Source organism: Pinus tabuliformis, chromosome 3_2 (genome assembly GCF_031772625.1).
Source record: "Pinus tabuliformis cultivar Carrire ecotype Pingquan chromosome 3_2, CPIR1, whole genome shotgun sequence".
Taxonomy (NCBI): domain Eukaryota; kingdom Viridiplantae; phylum Streptophyta; class Pinopsida; order Pinales; family Pinaceae; genus Pinus; species Pinus tabuliformis.
Window position 1 is genome coordinate 160,362,040 of NC_142302.1, and position 20,297 is coordinate 160,382,336.

Consider the following 20,297-nt stretch of genomic DNA (forward strand, 5'->3'; position numbering starts at 1 on the left):
GACAAGCACAAAAATCGAGGGGACAATTGGCACACAGTTGAAGGAAGCAACAACACAAAAATCCAGGGCATAGGCACGAGTTTCAAGGTTGATGTGCACAAAATTCGAGGACTGTTCCTCCATTGTTTGGGCCCAAAATTTGAGGCAAAAATCTTGGGTTTGCTACTACAGGCAATGTTGATTTCAAAGTAGTTTCTTGACACGAAAATTGAGGGACAACAGTCACCTCCAATGCAAAAATTAAGGCACCTTTATGCACGAATTTTGAGGCATCTACAACACAGATTTCAAGGTTGAGTTTGCACTATTTTCGAGATAGATTTGGCACTAATATCAAGGCAAAATTTATGGACATGAAATTTGTAAATTATTTTTAGTGGGCACAAATTTCCAGAAATTGAATTAAATGCTTCAGCTGAAGGAGATAAGTATTGTGGTTAATTTTATGTACTTAGACTAATTTTCTCAAGCAATAAAATCATCCTTTGAAGACCGGTTTTCCCCAAAAGGCTGTGGGGTTTTTTCGGGGTCACCTTGACCAAAAAATGTCTTTCATGCTTGAATGGTTTTATAAATTTTAATTTAATTACGGCTGATAGGAAATGTGAAAAATAGTAGAAGCACACATTAAATGTTTACAATGAATGCATATTGAAAATTATATTAGCATGACAAAACATGTGGGTTGGGTCAAATAAACACTTGCAAAATTGTAAACTGGGGTTGGGGTGCAGATCATTAATTTTCTACACTAATTGCAACCACTACATCTCTCTTATTTTACTAGGGAAGATCTTGAAGCACTCCACGAACTCAACCTCAGTTACAAACTGACAATGACTTCTTGCATTTTCTCTCTTTTGCGTTTCTTTTTTCTTGAAAAAAACGATCTTGAGCACACCACTAGCAAAGGTTGGCTGACGCCTTACTACATGTTGCATCCCTAAATACTAAATGGAACAACACTTACTAATGAATGGAAATAATAAAACATATAAATACTAACAATGGGGGTACCTACATTCTTGAGGGTTAGATAGTCCTTGCAAAATTGGATAAATGGAGGAAGACATATCTATGAATAACAATGTGATGTTGGTTATTATATTGGTAAAGATAAAGATACATAAGATAGGGAGGAATCTCAATTTATAACAATAAGATGCATAAACCCCAACCTTATCTTTGTGCCACATGGATAGGCCTTTAGTATATAGACAAGGTCTCTTGTACAAATATCACTGTACTATAAAGATATTACTTAAATTTTGATTAGTTACACAACACATGAAGTGCCTTCCACAAAGGTCATTTTTGGATGTAGCTTGCTCATTGGGGTTTTCCAAGTGACTTGTATATGTCTTCTTGGGTGACCTTGTTCAACCCTTGCTTAGTACGTAAGAAGTGGCCAAGTGCATTAAGGAAGTATTTGAGTAGAGGGGGTTTGTCTATTGAAATACTCATAGACCTCAAAAGATCCAAGGCCCTCACAAATCAACAATGTGCTGCCTTTGGGGGGTGGCTATCCAAAGCAATGTACTTTGAAGAACAATAGGTTAGGTATGGATGTCAGTGCAGAGTTTGTAGACTTGTTGTTGAGTGAACAAAACTTTGAGCACGATGTAGGAGTTAGATTTTGTTGAACATAGTTTTAAGCTACCAAAATTTACAAAAATGATTAGTGGAGGAACTGTTTGTGTACATTTGCTAATGCATTGAAGGATTAGGCTTTGAACTCATTGAGCTATAGCTTAGTCATAGCTTAATAGGTAAGGCCCTTAAACCTTCGAACTGTAAAGAACTGTCAGTTGGAATGTGTTGTCCATGAGAGACATCTTGGATTAGATGTCTCAGCATGGTTTTGGACACACGATCTCTGGAGTTGGGCTAAGGACTCATAGGGCTTGTTGGGATTGTTAAAATTGTATCCCCAAGTATGTATAGGCATTGGTGATCTCAATCACCTCCCCTTTGTAGAATAATGATGATTTGTGAGGATATTTTTTGACCCATTGAAGATCATAACCTTGGTTTTAAACTTTTACTTAGGTTGATCATTAGTTTTGGAAGATCACAGATAAGGGCCAATGCATCTAGTCGTAGGTACTCTAGGAATGAGGTTAAGAGAATCAAATTATCAACAAAAAGTAGAATATATATTAGAATCTAGTGGAGAAGGCACCCATCATTGTCTTTGATATGCTTATGAAGGAAGGACTCTATCTCATTGGTTCAAAATCCTAAACAAGGTGGGGGACATCAACACCCTTATGTGACCCTAATAATGCTCTCAATAAAATTTAACATCCTATGTGTTGTGTTTAAGAAATGCATGATAGTGGTGAGGAGGGTCTAAGAAATGTCAGTGTCTTTGACCCTTTGGCACAAGGTCTCTTGCGAGACTAAGTCAAACACTTTTTTAAAGTTTATGAACAATAAGAAACTTTCAAGATTGATTTACCTTCTCCTCAATAATGGTTTAGAGTGCAAGGATATGATCATTGATCATAAGCCTAGGTTGGAATGCAACTTGTCGTTTAGCTTGAATGCATCTCCCTCAAGATGTTAAAATATATTCATATGGAGGGTAATAGCATAGAGCTTCGAGAGCGTGTGACGAACCCATGATTGTTCTATAATTGTTAGGATTAGAACTTGAACAAATTTGTGGGTTAGGTGGGTGGTGTGATGAGATTGTATTTTGAAACCCTTTGCTGACAACATGATTAAATAGATCAACAATGTGACAATCAAGAGGTTAAAGGCTATCTTTGAAGAACTTAATGGGAAACCCCTCCCCATTTGTTACTTTGCTGATATTCAGTTCTCTAATTGCCTCTTAGATATCTTCATGTTTGAGTAAATAGTAAGAGGTGGGTAAAGAGATGACCTGGCTTAGGAGTTGCCCAAAGATATCATAGTAGTGGATGTATGAGATAAGATATGATAATTCTATCAATGTCCAACAAAATACCACAAAATTAGGTTAATGGAATTGTTGAGTATAATAATGTGGAGAGAGCATGGAGATCTTGGGATAAAGTTAGGGTTGGGATAAAGTTGGGGGGGGGCATGGGAGTGGCAAGGAAAAAGGATGCACTAGATGGTTTTGGGAGAATGTTAAAGGTTTGCGTAATTCAGGTCTCCACTGTGAGATGAAAAGACATTTCTTGTGGTGATGGAGTCAACAATAGGTTTTCTTGTGGCAAAGGAATTGACATTAGGATTTATTGAGAAGGGGATAAGAAGTGTAAGCATGAGTGAAGGCATACTCAAGTTGGCTATGGAGGGCCTTATAGCCTTTGTGATTGCATCCACACACAAAATAGTAATCGAGTTTGTGGAAGGGGGACCATGTGAGGCGAGAGTAGATTTAAAGGTTGCCTCCCAAATGGCCGAGGAAAGTTGAGCATATTTAGTAGAGGCCAACTCAAGAGACAAAAATTCGGTATAGAGGGAAGTGTCTAGTAAAGGTGGTATAGTAAGGCTTGAGGATCTTCCTCATTGAAGTGGATATTGGTTCGAGGATCCTTCTCACCTAAGTGAATATTGGCTCTGCTTGGAGAGAGAAGGAAAGAAGGAGAGCAATTATATATTTTTTTCCATAGAAATATAGTCCCTTGCTTGCTTGTGTAATATTTGTTCAAAATGAGGACAATGGTGCTTTGCTAGTCACCCACAGATTCACCCTCTCTTCCCCAATTTTTCAGATAGAGGATAATAAACTCTTGGTCAACTGACATTTGATCAATTTGATCTTCAGACCTTTGTGAACTTTGACCCAAAATCATCTACCAATTGAACTAATTGTTTGAGCTTAAGTGTTGGCAACAATCATGCCCCACCCTACATGCTCGAGCAAAAATACCTATCTTGTTACATGTTATTGTGGGTAATGACCTTGGATATGTGAGGGAATCCAATATCCTATTCCATAGTATCTAACCTCAATGAAAATTGAACCTAGGCATGAAGTTACTTCACCTAATTTACCTTAGACCTTTAGGTCTTATGTCATATAAGAGAAAATATATATTTGTAACAATGAATGTGATTATTTATAAGAGCTCTCTTGATTGTTTAAGTACTCATTAATTGGTCAAGGGATTGATGGGTTATGACTCTTGGTGATTAATTATTATCATTATCATCATCATCATTATTATTATTATTATGACTCTTAATAGAAGTTTGATTCTTGAGTGAAAATCGCTATGATACCACCATTATGATCAACCTTATTTAATAACTATATAAGCATCCAATCCAAATAGGAGAGGGGAAGGAAATCAATTTGAGAGAAAATATATATGTATAAATTTGCAATGATGAATGTGACTTTTTATGAGAACACTTGTGATGGTATACCTCATAAGTACTCATTGACTGGCCTTGAGATTGAATGATTACAATATTTTGTGATAAATTATTAATATTACTTATTAATGTAAAATGTCTTTATTCATAGTTTATGCATGTAACAATTATTAGTGTATTAAGTAGTGTGAATTATTAATATCCTTCAAGGGTTTTGCATGGGTAGCTTGTTGGCAATAGGGGATGATGGTGGTGGTTAGAAAATTTACCTACAAAGAGATCCCTTGTTTTCTAGCATACCCTTTGAAGAAGACATTGTTATCTAATTTCCCTTCGAATGGGAACGATGAACGCATGCTAATGTCGTCATAGTAAGATTGCCTGTAAAAATAAAACAACACATTGCGTGTTTTTGAAAATAAAACAACACCATTGTATTATGAGGTGGGGAAAAGGCTAGAAAAACAATCTTTCTGCACTTATATTGAAACCAAGGCAAGTTTGATAGTCTTTGGGGCTTGATAATAATGTGAGGCAAACTTTAGTCTAATGTGATTATAGCATAGTTGTAATGAGTTAGAGGCAAGACATCAATATACAATGCTTTAATTGGCAAGCGTTACAGGTAGTTCAAGGAGTTGATTACCAACCATGGCTTCTATCATCCATGTGTTGCAAATAATAGGTGATATTTTATCCCATGAAATTGAAGCACATTATAAGTTAAGGTAGAATTCAAGCAAAGGAATGTGTCCTTAGTGGTATGCTCTATGGAACTTGTTGACTCCATGCAAGTATTGTAAGCCCATACTTGAATCATTTGAGAGATAAGATACAATAAGATAATTTTATTCAATGTCTAACAAATGACCAAAAGATGTTAACGAGACTGCTAAGAACATTAATGTTGATACAAAGTGGGAGGGCAAAGGTTGCTCCTAAGAAAGCAAGATGAAATGATATCTAATCTAAAAGATCTAGGATCTATAAGCAAATAGTGGAATACAAATGTTCTAGCAATGCTGAGAGCCAAAAACATAGGAAGAATGCCTTGCATTGGGAAACATGGAAGGCAAGACTCCTTGTTTCCATCGCTTGAGGATGATAAGGAAGGACAACTTCTTCCTTGGGTAGAAATCTCATTAATTGATATCTCTTAACATCCAAAATTGTAGATAGGAAATTTTTGATAGGAAGACGGTGTTTTGCTTTCTAGAGGATGCAACCAGTAGTTGATATATGAAGTTAACTTCTTTTTGGTAATTGGAGAAATGTCTTAGAATGGAACAACATTGCAGGAGGAGTCTCTCTAGTAGAGTGTTGAGGGCCTTGTGTCTTGTCATATATTTGGTTGCTATTATGGTGGTGGCACTTCCCTACTTCTTGGTACTCTTATTTGTTGGGATCACCTTAAAGAAAGATGTGATCATCCTGGTAGTATCTTATTAAAGGGGTGGTTGGAGTGAGTAAGAATAGAGTCCAAGGTCCTCCTTCGTGAGCAAGGCCAAACATAGTTGGTTTGGATACTAGAAGAAGGTGGAGAGGAAGTTCTGCAACCCCCTTAAAAAGTGTTACTATGAAAGCCATCACCGAATATCATAGTAGATGGGGTAGGGAATGATGAAGTGCAACTTGATCTTCGCCCCTTGAAGATAGCATATTTATGGTGATGTGATGATTGACCTTGAGTTGAAGCAAGTGATATCCAACTTGAAACTGGTCTCAATAATCCTAAGAGCATCTATTTAATGAGGAAGTGTGTACGGAGTTTGAACAATGCGACTTTCCCTCAACTCCATGAAGTGGCCATATTGGACTCAAATCAATTGGGGAATGATTCAAGTATCTGATTTTATCGGTTGCAGATATCCTCTCAAATAATCCTAATACGAGTTGGCCATGGGGGTAGTGCATCGATATATCAATGGACTATAGTTGACATGTGGCCTTTGTGAACTAGTAGTGAACTCACTGGAGAGGGTTTGTCGAAGCAATGACTATATAGAAATAGTGACAAGATAATGATAGTGATCAATGTTAACAAAATTGGACTGATTTTGGAAAAATTGGCAAGTTTGATTGGTTCTAGGGTTGTGCTACTTTATTTAAATGTTCTGAATTAGAAAAGGTTGGTTTTGTACTAGAATTCGTCATTAATGTTGAAACTAACTAGTTTTGTCGATACAATCAATGATGGGGATTACTTGAACTTAATTTAAAAAAGATCAATAACATAGAAAAATTAAAACATTAAACTTGACACTAGGCTCACCTAATACTTATTAAAGAGGTCCCCACCCTCCATTGTACTCTAACAATTCATTTGAGCAATTTGGATTTTGGAATTTTTGAGCTAAGTTTCTTGGGCCATTTAGAGCCTCTTTGTTGATGTATTTTGGTTTAGATATGGATTGCACTCAATGCTATTTTGGGTATATGCACCCTTGCTATGTACGTGAGAAAATTTGCATGTTTGTGTATAATGATTTGGATTAGCATGAATGAACATGGATATTTTTTGTATTTTATGTTTGGTTGGTCGTGATTTGATTATGTTTCTAGATTTTGTTTGATTTTGGTTTATGGGGGTGGATTGATTTGGTGAATGGTTCGGTTTTCATAACATATAACAATCCCTGTCAACAATTGATTTAGCAAATCTTTGGACATGGTACAAGAGTGAAACCTATCAGAAAATGGTCTCATTACTAAAAGGGTGTGTCATGAACTCTACTTGAATGGTAGGTTGGGGAATTGTTTTCTTGCTTTTGATGAATGTTGCAAATATTAGCATCGAGAAAAAATTGGCAAGGGTTTGGAAAACCAAAAAATCATAAAAATCGGGAAAATATCGATAAAAAATCGGCATACATCGACAAAATTAAAATACCATAAAAATATCTTTAAAGATCGACAAACATCAGCTAGGCCAAAAAATTCGAGATAAAATCGGGATGTTATCGAGATGTTCGCAACACTACTTTTGATGATTTAGTGGAGAATGAGGGCCTAAACGCTCTTTGTCAAGGCCTAGTCCCACACTACTAGACTACATCCCAAACCTCGATACCATAAAGAGTTGTGGGCTTTAGAATGTTGTCCATGATGTCTATCTTTGTTATGTTAGTAATGGTTTTGAAAACACTCTCTTTTGTGACCTTCGGTAGTTGATGGTTAACTTGAAAACACTCTCTCTTTTGTGACCTTTGGTAGTTGATGGTCAACTTGGGTAGAACCAAGGTTATGATCTTCAACAGGTTGAAGAAGATTTAGGACCTTCATCCTTTCTTAAGAGGGGAGGAGATAGAGAACACCAACTAGTACACATACTTTGTTATGCAATTCTTAGGATCTTGCTTTAGTTTGAGACTGTCTCTTCGACGTTGGATCAGTAAAAATTACGGATCCTTAGCCCTCCTCAAGAGGCAATGATTTCAACACCATTTTGAAGACATCTCATCAAAGATGCCTCTCATGGGTTCTCTTATTTGACCCGCTGGTCTCTATGGCTTAGAGATTTGGGGACCTTCTTACTTTAGTTTGGTTGGGCCTCAACTGATAGAGTCAAGACCCTTCTCCTTCGATGCATCATTAGTTGCAAGCACACAATCCCTCTACACATCATCCTAGCAAAGTTTCGGGCTCGGCCCTTCTAACTTGAGACAATGTTCAGATTGGTCTCATTTCTGCATTGGATCTGGAGCTTAACTAACTCAATGAAATGGCAAGATCGATATCCATACTTGGCCTATTTCTCTTTGGAGACCATTGCTCTCTCTAGCCCTTGGGTTGAGCTTGAGGTTGGTTGGCAGGGATTTAAGATCTTTTAAAGTTAGTGGACTTTCAGATGGACTGTCTCCCTTTGTTTAGATATTTCTTGGATGCACCTGGCCACCTGCTCTCACTAGACAAGAGTTGAAAATGATCATTAGGGATGACACTTACAAATAGTTTATCTAGATCGCTTGGGTTAACCCTCATGGTGGGTTATGCCCAAAGATGGTTTTCTACACTGAGCACTTCTTGGAGCTTAGAGAACGACTCATAGTTTGACCATAATATACACTCCACCATTGGGTGCATTCTCTTTGCATTCCCTTTAGCTAGTTAAGAGTGGGTTGTCATAAGCTTTGGGTAGAGATGGACCAACAGATTAATCGATTTGTCAGGGTTTGCTAGCTATATGCTAGGAGGTCAAGACGGAGGAGCACTTCATCTTCCATTTTCCCATATATCATGATATCAAGGGGAGGTTCCATTGCCTATTCGTGGGACCTAGACCCTCATTAGCTTCTTTAGATTCTTTGAACAATGCTGCTTATCCTTATACATGTAGGGGACCATCAAGCTCTGAGCCCATATTCTTTAGCTCCCTATTTGACCAAACTCTACATAATAGATCAATTCTTTCTTTACAGTGCTGCCCTTCTATGGGGGCACTAAGAGATAGCCTGCTATGAGCATAACTTTAAATTCCAGACCAATGTGGACTCGTGCGGCCTTCCCTTGTCTCATGAGATTTTAGCAACATGATTGGATTAGATCCCTTCCTAGGAGATGGATGAGATCCCGTAGGCCTTAGCAACGAGCTACCTTTTCTAGATAGTAGCGCAGTAGATGGTCCAAACAACCCACCATATTTCCTTTTGGACATCTTACTATTTTGAGCTTCCTTCATTCAACCTTGGACTTTAGGAGAGATGGGTCTACTCCATGACAGACCTACCTCCTTACTTTGGGTTCTCCTTGTTCTTGAATCCTCTTCCCCTATGCATCTCCACTTTGATGTAGGTTTTTGGGTTTGAGATCGAGGGTTGCTCATGCCTTGGCTTAGATCTCATTTTCTATTCTACCAGACTCTGCATTTTGCATCTTGCCTTTTATGGGAGACCTCTTGGCACTGCTGCCAATAGTCCCTTGGATCCACTTGCTGGACATAAATAAAATTATCTTGTCCTATCTATCTACAAGAGTGAGGGACTTGTAGCCCTCGTTGATTGGTAGTTGGAGTGCCTTCCTCAAATCAGATTTAGGTCTTGAGAATTGAACCCCAAGTATGTGTAAGCTGTGGTTATCTTAATCTCCATTCCTTGAAAGAAGTGGTTGTTTCAGAGGACCTCCTTCAATTTGTAGATCATAACCTTGGTTTTACCCAAGTTGCCATTAACAATTGAAGATCACAAAAGCAGGATAAGGCATCCAAATGTGTTTGCAAAGCCTTTGTGGTGGAGGCCAAGTGGACCACTGCATTTGCAAAAGGATAATGGAGATCAATACCCGGTGAAGGAGACAATTTGGCTAGATATGCTCATGAAGGGAAGACTCTAGCTCATCTGTGTTGATGGGAAATAATGTAGGGGTAAGACGATACCCTTGCTGCACCTGAATGCTGTTATTGATAAAATTTGACACTTAATTTGTTATGGGGAGGTAGCCAAGGAGGTCTCTTGGAGACATCTGATAGTTGTGATAAAAATCTCCAAGGTCCCAATGCCTCTAAGCCGCGGGAATAATATCTCCTTCAAAATCGAGTCAAATGCCTTTTGAATGATAAGAAAACAACATAAGAATTTTGAAGAGTGATGTCTCGCCTGCTCAATGAGGGCTCAAAGGGTGAGAACATGATTCGGGCTTTTGGGCTTTGGTTGGAAGCTTGCCTATCCATTGGCTTAAAGATGTGTCCTCTCTAGGCTTTTTGATAATTGTAGATGAGGGCCATTGGCATGGAGCTTATAGAATGTGTGGCTTACCATGATCATCTGGTAATTGTTCAAATGAGCACTGAACTATGATTTGTGAATTGGGTGAATGGTACAGTGGGAGTTGGGACCATGTTAGTAGAAGCCTGGAGCAAGCAACATGGTTAAATAAGTTAGTAGTGTCATCAACAGGAGAATGTAAGCCATGTTTGAAGAATTTGACCCATAATCACTCCTTTTTTGTGGCCTTGTTGGTATTCAACTCCCGAATTGCTTGCCTGATATTGAATGTGACATGACTGGGGGGATACGACTAGAATGAAGGGCTGCTAGGGTACTTTGTAGAGGGCGGCTGTAGGTGTAAACATGGATATAGAGAAGAATGCATGAGAGAGGCCGTAAAGTCACTTTGGGATTTAGGTCTAATACAAGACGCCATGATTATATAGATCACAATCATATGCTAGATCTATGCTGGAATAATTTGATAGAGAGGAGCATTTGATATTTTTCCCATTTAGGTAATATTGTAATCAGGTAAGAGATTTTGGAATATGCTGTTAGCCATGTTTGGCAGGAAAAAAAGAGTAGAGTACATGAGAGAAATCATGAAGTCATTGAGTGATTTAGTTCTAAAACAGGGCATTATGCTCATAGAACATATTTATATTCTAGGACCATCTAAGAAGGTAGAGATAATTGTTGAAGTCACCCCTTACAGGTTATGTGTGGTTGGTCCTAGGTATAAATGTTTGTGCAGTAAAGCCATAGTTATCAATAGTTTCTATCCTTTGGCTATTTCTGATGCTATCTTACCGTCTTAAAAACATAGTTACTGGTGAGAATAACTTGGCTCCGTACTTAAACAAACTAGATAAGATAAGGCAAGACATAATGCTTACATGGATCACAATTGTATTCTGACACTCTTGAAAGCTAGATATATCATATAATTGTGGAAATCAAAATTTGTTGCCAAGTATAGGCCTTAGGTGGTTTGGTCTTGGGTATAGATGTTTTTCTTGTAAAACAACAAGATTGAAAGTTTCTATGGACATAATGCTTACATGGATCCCAATTGTATTATATGACACTTTTGAAAGCTAGATATAATTGTGGAAATCAAAATTTGTCGCCAAGTATAGGCCTTAGGTGGTTTGGTCTTGTGTATAGATGTTTGTTGTGTAAAACAACAATATTAAAAATTTCTATCCATTGGCTACTTTTTGAGGCTGTGATACCATATCAAAACATAATCACCAATGACCATATCAGTGAATGACTGGCAAGTATGTTGAGTATAGCATTTGGCCACACACTTGGATCCTTCGTTAAAAAAACTTGTTCGACCAGGTGTTTGGCAATTAATACTCATTGTTCTTGTGAGTATTTAGAGCATTCTCCATCCTTTGCTTTTGTGCATAATCGTGCAGCTTGAGTAATTGATGATAAAGTCTTGTACTTTTCTTACACTTTTCCACATTGTTGAGTATGTGTAGTATGAAATTGAATATCAAGTATGTCAAGTAAAGTTCCTCAATGAGTAGGAGTATGGTAGTTATCATTGAAAATGCATGATATTTCATTGCAACTCCGTTGGAATGGTCAAGTGGTTGATAATATTGTAAGACTATTAAATACAGATTTGTGATTATATGGCCACTAAAGGAACACATGAGACTGTATGGTTATGACTAGCAAACATTAAAAAGGCTGTTGATATTTTAAGTAAATGCTTCTCCATTGCACTCAAACCTAGTTACTAAAATTAGTGTTTTTTTTAAGAACATGATAGCCGAAATGCACATGATAAATATGATGTGTGCTTATAAATTCTTTTTTTGATTAGAATATAAAGATAATGTATCTGCAATAAATGAAGAATATAAATGCTAATAATGGATCACGTTTAGGCAGTACATAATTTTAGTGGATGAGTTAATGATAAAAACATAACAATTTTCAAGAGGTCACGAGTGAAATTTAAATTGTGCATATGGAAGAAACGAAGAAGATTATGAAAACGAGTAGAAAAGGTGAACTTTGTTGGCTATTGGTCTCTAACTAGCATTCTAGGAATATAAGTTTCCTTTTATAATTGCAAACGTTTCTGTCATATATATTTTCACTATTCTCCAAATAAATATTCTAAATCTATTAGAATTTTATTCTTTTATGTTTGAACTTTGTATGATGGTAAGGGGTTAAACTTTCAAGCATCTTTATATTCCATATATTCTTTTTCATGCAGGATGATGTATTCAAGTGTATCTTTTTAACTTCTGCATTGCATGACCTATATGTTTTTAATGGCAGGGTCCCGCCCAAGCTCAAAATTTGAGGGATTCTTTGGTAGAAGCAAAATCAGACATTGTAGTGAAGGTAATGTACTTATTTAGACCAGTAATAAAATATATAATTCTAATTCTTAAAGGTTTTGATGTGAGTCTCAATCAATTTATGTTTTTTTGTATTGTAACAAGGGAATAGCATATCATAACTCTATTTTTTTATTGTCTTCATGTCATCTCTTCTAAATAGAATGCCTGCATCAAACTGCTTGTTGTTCTAGGCTCATCAACTTCATGAGATTAGCTTGGGTGAATGATTGTAAAATTCCCACTTGGAAATGCCCCAAAATGACCACTAAATTTTGTGAGATTTTAATGAACCTTTTCAGTGAGAAATATTGTCAAACATGTTGTGAGCATACTGCTGTAGTTGTATTTGAACAATTCTTATTCCCAAACAGTCGTACACAATAATAACTGTTTTCCAAATGAGGGTTCCAAACTACAGTGAATAACAGCAAACAATTCAGGAAAGATTAACACCACATGACAGCATATAAAAATCACTTTTCCTTTATTAAATATCAGCCCAGATTCATACAACACAGGTCCAACAATATTCAGACTTTCATTAAATACATGACAGAATTACAACTTCGAAAAATAACAGTGGAACCTGGTATAAATGGCTCAGCTAGGCATTCTTCAGAATAAGCTCAATCTCTGAGCATTATCAGTTGTGAATGCTCCAAGAGAGTGATCCCATCAGCGTTTTATCTTTATGTGAAGAAGCAGTTGTACAATGTCTCCATGAAACTCAACACTCCTGGAAAATGTGTAACCTGTGGACTGATAAATACGCACAGGAATGGGTGTCTTGGTCTCTGCGTCTAACTCAGCCAAGAAAGAACTTTAAACTCAGTCCCTTATGAAATACGTTCAGCCAGCAACGTACAGGAAAAAGTGAGCTCCCCAAACAGTAAAAACTTGGCCCTTTAATAGTCTGAAGTTGGTCAAGAGAAAGGATAGTGACTCGGCCCTTTAGGTAGAAGGAAACTCGTCCTCTTTTGAATGGAACTTTGACCTCAAATAAACTGAGTGTGCAGTCCATTTGGCTGAAGGAACTCAGTCTTATAACCCTTAACTTCAACCCATTGAAGTATTGCAGAGTGTGGCACTCTTCAATAGCAATATCTTCCTTAGATTTGACTTGAGTCTTGTTACCGCTCAAACTAGCACGGGACCTAAAGGGGATCCCTAAAGGGCAAATGCTAGACCAAGGGCAACATATGAACACTTGCCCACTGTCACCTTAGCTAAGGCTCCCTACTATTTACATACTTTCAACGATGCGAGGAGACCCAATATATTATGGAATCACCGATGAAGGATAAGCCAATGAATGGATATGGAGTGACCCAAATAATTCTCTTTCTAGAAGAGCTTGAAAGATGGAGCGAGCTTGCTTTCTAAGCAAGGCACAATGACTTCTAGGAGAGGGATGAGAGGATTTGAGGGTGGTCACCTTAAACCAAACCCACGATGGAGACCATTTGCGATCCTGTATAAGATCCAATGCGCCCCCTAGCCTTCCAGTGCAACAAGTCATTAGAGAAATCGAGTAAATGAGCTTACCAATCATGGACCATAGGTGGGGACTTCATAATGGCCTGCCCTTCCATAGTGGGCTTCAGGATGTGCCAATGTCTCCTAAATTCCAAATGGGGTTAACCAAGTATCTTATTAGGTAGTTTCTACTTCTAAAGGGGATAATATGTTTAAGGTACATTCTTCAAAAGGTGGTGGCATGTGACAGATAGGTGAATGAAGTAGGGTGATGAGAAGTGGCAGCCTTGGGTCACATGCTGGGGTACAAAGGTAGCTAATAAGAGGGAATCCCACACTTGGGTTTATAATTTATAGGAGGGAGCAATCATGGTACATGAGGTGACTCGATCTTGATTTTTCCACCCTTCTTTATATGCCTTTTTATGATTTTCTTTGATTAACTCCTCGGGGCTCAACGGGTAATAGCGTGATGTATAAGATATAACAGTGAATATCCCCTTTAAAGGTAGGGCGGTTCATTGCCCACTAGAGTTTGGAACAATCATGGGTTCCTATATGATTAAGGAGGTTCATAGAACCTCCAGGAACCAGAGTGGTGGCCATGATAATGGGGTAGAGCTCATGTATTAGCTTCTGCCCACGTGCTAGATGTGTTTGTCCCGACCATCTTTTGCATTTTGTGGTACATTTTCTTGTTGAATGTGGCCAAATATGCGTTTATCTTTCTTTTAGCTGCAGCAACCTTCGGGCTTCATTAAAGGCCATGACCCAAGGTGTGGGCAAGGGGAAGGGACGAGCTAACCTTATGTGGACCCAGTAGAGAAATGTGGACCCATGCGAGAGAAATGATGAATAGGGTAATAATGAGTGGAAAGGGGATAATATGAGCGGATAAGGGAGCGGGACCATGCAACCAAAGTCGGGGTTGCCCATGAAATACCATCCCTAAAGCTAAATGGTCAGTAAAAGAGATTCCATGGGACTAGAATGCAAGGTTAATATCCAAAGGGGTCTAGGGGACAAGGGCACAAACCTAATCCATTCTTTCCACTGAATGCCCCCATTAATCCATGCCCAGAAGTGTCCATGATAAGTAAACTACAATACTCAATTACCAATTGACAAGGACCTTTTAGGTTAGAGAGGCCCACCTTCGAACATATGATCATGTCAGATGGGCGAGGGACTACATGGTTGGCTCAGGTGGCAGAGAAATGGTACAATGAGTTAGCTGGTGGCTGCAAAGCGCTGCTAACTGAGGACCATCTTGGACAAAAAAAATTTCTCTTAGGGATATCACCTAGAAAATGGTGGGTAACATCTGGCTCCAACTGGGATGTGATCTCTCGTAAAAGTGGGCAAACCTACTCGAATGGGAGGTCACGAGAACTCCAGCAATCTCTTGGTCACTGTAGACCTGTCACCTGCACATCTAATATATGGAAAAACACGGGGCAGCATGCTTCTGAGACATGTAAGGCCATAAAATAAATAAAAAAATAAAATATGCAAATATGCATCTATCTACCATGAGAAAAATCATATGACGCTAGTTCTAATGCAAAAATGAGCATGCAATGCATCCTACCCTAACATGCATATGACAAAGCCATTATTAAGTGTAATCTTAAAGGCAGTGTAACCAACATATCATCAAGTCAATATAAATATGCCTGCCTATATGATTACTCATATAGCAAATCCCAAAGCGAATGCAAAACCCAAACACATGGAAGGTGCTGTGGGTGGGAGGTGGGAAAATATGATGCCCTCACATGGATGATTATGTGAGAAGAGGTAAGAAAAGAATGTAATCTAGTCCATGAGATCTTATCTTGCAACCAAAATATAAAGATGTCAACAACAAAATCTAGATGATCCAAGGGGCTAATGGGATCATCTTTCTTAGGGTTTTCAAAACATGATTCATAAGGAGTAATATCGTTGAAAAATGTGAGGTTGGTCTCAATTTCACTTTTCATAAATTCATCCTTTCCAACACGTGTCCTCAAAATCATTAGTTTCATCATGTAGAGACAAAGAGGACTCGTCTTCTTGCTTATTACCTAGATTTTTAATGTCTTGATGATGCTCGATGAAGTCTTTCTCTTGGATGAAAAATATGTAGGAGTCGTTAGGGTGAAATTAAAGATGTCTAGAAAAATGCTTGCTTCACCCTGCAAGCATTGACCTTAAAGTTCCATGAAGAATTAGGGCTTCGTTCTTCCAATGGAGTCGCCAATAATGATATGTCAACATGTCGTATAGGGAACAAAACACACGTTCTGTGTCCCCGACAACAACGCCAAGATGTTATGGCTCAAACTAGCAGGGGACTTAAAGGGGATCCATAAAGGGCAAATGCTAGACCAGGGGCAACAAATGGATACTTAGCCCATTGTCACCTTAGCTAAGGCTCCCTACTATTTACGAACTTTCATTGATGGGAGGAGACTTGATATATTATGGAGTCATCGATGAAGGATAAGTCAATGAATGGATATGGAGTGACCCAAATAATTCCCTTTCCAGAAGAGCTTGAAAGATGGAGCTTGCTTGCTTTCTAAGCAAGGTACAATTACTTCTAGGAGAGGAATGAGAGGATTTGAGGCTTTAGGTTTAGGGGATATAATTTGTGAAAGAGTTTCCCAATCCCTAAAATCCTTATTGAAATTGGTAACCCTGATGGTTCTTGAAGAATTGTCTTTTTAAAGGAACGAGACCACACATGACCGAGTGGACTCTGCCTAGGGTAGGCGGAAGGAGTATGGCAACCAATGATGTTCTTACCTTAGACAAGATGGGGGAAAGGATCAAAGAAAGAATTTTCACTTAAAGGTGTTGAATTGATCCAGTAAAGTGCTAGCGTTGGGGATGTTAGGACAAAGTTTAATCTCAGAGCTAGGGCTTGTCTTTTCTCACAGCTCCATTATGGGAATGGCCTCAAATTTGGAGGAGGTCTTGCAGAAACACCAACGCAGGAGGGGCTTGGAGATCAAACTTTTTGGAGGGCTAGTTCATCAGGAAAATGATGTTGTAGGTGACCAAATTTGGCTAGACCTAGGAAAAGGTGAAAGAAGTTGGTTTAAGGTGACCACCTTTTGGTAGATCGGTGCCTTAGCCTTGGGAGAATGGAGTCTATGATGAATAAGGTTGACGACCTTTGGTTCTTGGTCAAGGAGGCCTCAATACTACTTCGCTAGCCTTCTAGGTCAAAGAGAGGCAATCTTGCAACTTTTATACTTCGATGTGCAAAAGGTGATGGCTTATCAAGATAAATTCATTGATTTCTAGTAGCATCGGATGTGCTCTAAGTTTCAAATTTTGTAAGGAGGCTTAGGCACATGTATTCCAAAGAACCCAGAAAGCGTTTTGGGAAATTCCACCCAAATTTTTTTTTTTTATTAAAATAATTAATTATTTTTAATGGGACCCTAAGTCTAAACTTAGGAAAATAAAATAATTAATGGGTATTAATTTAACTGTGGGTGTAACTTCTAGAAGAAGACGAGAATAAAGTAGAAATGATCTTAAGCCATTGATTAGCTTCTAATCTGGGTTGTTGAATGTGAACGAGAAGATTATTTGAGGAGGCTAGAGGGTCATTTGGAAGAGACACAGAGAGTTGATCAGTGAGATCGAATTGTTGAAGCTAGAGGCAATGCAGTGATTTGTAATGATCACGTGGAGAGGGGCGGACTGAGTTTTGGCTGGATGATCTTGTCCGGAGCCAAGAATACTCAGCAGGGAGGCAGAGAGACACACATGACCGAGTGGACTCTGCCTAGGGTAGGCGGAAGGAGTATGGCAACCAATGATGTTCTTACCTTAGACAAGATGGGGGAAAGGATCAAAGAAAGAATTTTCACTTAAAGGTGTTGAATTGATCCAGTAAAGTGCTAGCGTTGGGGATGTTAGGACAAAGTTTAATCTCAGAGCTAGGGCTTGTCTTTTCTCACAGCTCCATTATGGGAATGGCCTCAAATTTGGAGGAGGTCTTGCAGAAACACCAACGCAGGAGGGGCTTGGAGATCAAACTTTTTGGAGGGCTAGTTCATCAGGAAAATGATGTTGTAGGTGACCAAATTTGGCTAGACCTAGGAAAAGGTGAAAGAAGTTGGTTTAAGGTGACCACCTTTTGGTAGATCGGTGCCTTAGCCTTGGGAGAATGGAGTCTATGATGAATAAGGTTGACGACCTTTGGTTCTTGGTCAAGGAGGCCTAAATACTACTTCGCTAGCCTTCTAGGTCAAAGAGAGGCAATCTTGCAACTTTTATACTCCGATGTGCAAAAGGTGATAGCTTATCAGGATAAATTCATTGATTTCTAGTAGCATCGGATGTGCTCTAAGTTTCAAATTTTGTAAGGAGGCTTAGGCACATGTATTCCAAAGAACCCAGAAAGCGTTTTGGGAAATTCCACCCAGATTTTTTTTATTAAAATAATTAATTATTTTTAATGGGACCCTAAGTCTAAACTTAGGAAAATAAAATAATTAATGGGTATTAAATTAACTGTGGGTGTAACTTCTAGAAGAAGACGAGAATCAAGTAGAAATGATCTTAAGCCATTGATTAGCTTCTAATCTGGGTTGTTGAATGTGAACGAGAAGATTATTTAAGGAGGCTAGAGGGTCATTTGGAAGAGACACAGAGAGTTGATCAGTGAGATCGAATTGTTGAAGCTAGAGGCAATGCAGTGATTTGTAGTGATCACGTGGAGAGGGGCGGACTGAGTTTTGGCTGGATGATCTTGTCCGAAGCCAAGAATACTCAGCAGGGAGGTAGAGAGACACACAAAGGAGGCAACACGGAGGGCAGAGAGGGTGACACAGAGACAGGAAGGGCAATCAGACCCCACATAGAGCAGTGTAGAGGCCTCCAACGCAGAAGTCTGAGTTTGCTGAGGAGGCTAACGTTTCTGAGTCGGGAGGGCTGGAAAAGGCTTCTGAGAGCAAATCGATTCTCAGTTGAACTGACGCAGGGCTTTGGAGGCTGACGCAAGGCCCACACAGGGGCAACGCAAAAGTAGCCGGGGAACTCGTTGGTTCAACTGTCGGATTAACCGAGACTTGTAGTGTAGATTGAGGTATTCTCACCAGTCTCTTATGCTAAGTGATTTTCTCTGTAACTGGATTGCCGAGGAGGTATCTAGTAGTTGTATTTAGAAATACTTCAGCTTAATAATAAAAACCCTTAGATCTGCTGCGCTGATTTTCCTACATTGGGTTTTGTCCGGGGACATTTGTCCAAAAACAACTGTCATTTGTGTATATCTTTCTCTATTGTTCAGTTTCTTGTTTTGGCATATTAATTAAATGGTGTAGGCTGCAACGTATGTATTTCGATGTTTGCTATAGGAAACTGCAAATAACTTGTTCATGTAAATCTAACAAGTAGAAGAAATATCATCAGTGTTGCAGTAGGAATTCCTGGGTTTAAGGAATTTTCACATGGTATCAGAGGAGTGCAGGTGAAGCAAGAAGAACAGTGCCAGAGAACCCAACGCTGAGCAGAGAAGGAGATCGAAATAGTTGTAGGAGGCAGCAGTTCGAATCCCCATAGGGTTTTGCGCAGTCCAAGCTGGAGGGCTGAATTTTGAGGCAGTCTCTCTCTGACTGAGTTGACAGAGAGAAGGGCTTCCACATTGAAACCTTGCTGTGGCAGAGGGAGCAATGTTGAGCCTCATTGTAAGGAAGAGCAGGTGGGACGCAGTTTTTCTGCAGGCCGTTTTGCTGGGCAAAAAGACATGAGAAGAGAGAAGAGAAGCATAGTGAGGGAATTTTTCCTTATTTGACTTCCCGCCAAGAAGTCCGTGTTCTTATTGGCTAAGCAACAACAGTAAGAAGCAGAGAGGAGCAGTTCGACAATTTTCATGGCAGTGATGGCAACTAGTGGTTTGAGGGATCTAGATAGATTGGACGGAGCATCCAACTATATCATCTGGAAGGCAAGCATGTCATTCCTTCTAGATGAGCATTCCCTCAAGACATATGTCGAAAATGTGGTGGCTGAGCCTGGAGATCCAGATCCGCTGAAGAATTACAAGTAAGAAATGACGAAGGCAAAGAGAATAATCCTCGACAGAGTGAAGGATAATGTAGTCTGTCACATAGCTAGCAGAGGGATTGCTAAGGAGATGTGGGATGCGTTGTCTACGGTATATCAAGGGTCTTTTGAGCAGCGGAAGATGTACTTAGAGCAAAAACTGAGATCTGCATTGATGCAGAAGGAGGAGCACATAGATCTGTTCCCCACAAAGCTTCAGGAGACTCGGGATGAGTTAGCAACTGTGGGGTCTACACCTCAAGTTTTCTAGATGGTGAGACTTGCCCTAAACTTAGTCTCAGAAGAGTGGCAAGTCTTTGTCCAGAGCATCCTGGGTAGGGCAGCTTTGCTCGACTGGGATAATATGTGGGCA

The 20,297-nt window shown here is 39.0% G+C and overlaps 1 pseudogene across 1 annotated transcript in view; it reads left to right on the forward strand.

Annotated features, from left to right (window-relative positions):
* LOC149180298 (ketol-acid reductoisomerase, chloroplastic-like) overlaps positions 1 to 20,297 on the forward strand; it is a 65,477-nt pseudogene that overhangs the window by 17,301 nt on the left and 27,879 nt on the right. The window contains exon 3 of the transcript XR_016256909.1: positions 12,333 to 12,398. The product of XR_016256909.1 is annotated as a ketol-acid reductoisomerase, chloroplastic-like (transcript). The remainder of the gene's footprint in view (positions 1 to 12,332; positions 12,399 to 20,297) is intronic.